Consider the following 735-nt stretch of genomic DNA (forward strand, 5'->3'; position numbering starts at 1 on the left):
CGATCAAGTGTCAACGCTAACAACTTCGAGATTAAACCTGCCATCATTTAGATTATTTAAATCTCAATTCAGTTTGAGGGTTACCAAATGATGATCCTAATGTGTATCTTTTTATTTTTTTAGAAATTTGTGATATTTTTAAATAAAATGGTGTTTCTAATAATGCAATTAGACTTAGACTTTTTCCTTTTCTTTAAGAGATAAAGTTAGGAGTTAGTTGCATTCTCTTCCTGCAGGTATAGTTACTACATGAGAAGAGCTAACTCAAAAATTTTTGGTTAAGTTTTTCCCACCCGTCAAGACGGTAAAGATGAGAAATGATATCACAAGTTTCTATCAAATGGATAGAAAGACATTGTATGAGCCATGAGAGTGATTCAAGGAGTTGATTACAAGATCTCCTCACCATGGGTTGCTTACGTTGTTGGTCCAAACTTTTACAACGGATTGAGCCAAAAAACCAGGATCACAATTGATGCAACTACTAGAGGTGTTTTGATGGGAAAGTCTACGGATGATGCTTATGAGCTATTGGAAGAGATGTTTAGGAATAACTATCAATCGCCAACAGAAAAACTTCAACCCAAGAAAAATGCTGGAATATATGAGATTGATGTTGTGACATCCTCAATGCAAATTAAGGCATAATGGTACCAGATACATAAACAGATTATGAGTGCATGATAAAAATTATATGCAGCAGAACAAATTATTACAAATTCCTTACTAAAATAT

The 735-nt window shown here is 33.5% G+C and overlaps 1 non-coding gene across 1 annotated transcript; it reads right to left on the reverse strand.

Moving 5' to 3' along the window:
• Nucleotides 1-307: 307 nt before the first annotated feature.
• Nucleotides 308-414, reverse strand: LOC148253454 (small nucleolar RNA R71). The gene has a single exon (XR_015812963.1). It is a non-coding gene; the product is annotated as a small nucleolar RNA R71 (small nucleolar RNA).
• Between the last annotated feature and the right edge of the window lie 321 nt (nt 415-735).

This window comes from Carica papaya, chromosome 6 (assembly GCF_054855325.1).
Source record: "Carica papaya isolate Zhongbai chromosome 6, ASM5485532v1, whole genome shotgun sequence".
NCBI lineage: Eukaryota > Viridiplantae > Streptophyta > Magnoliopsida > Brassicales > Caricaceae > Carica > Carica papaya.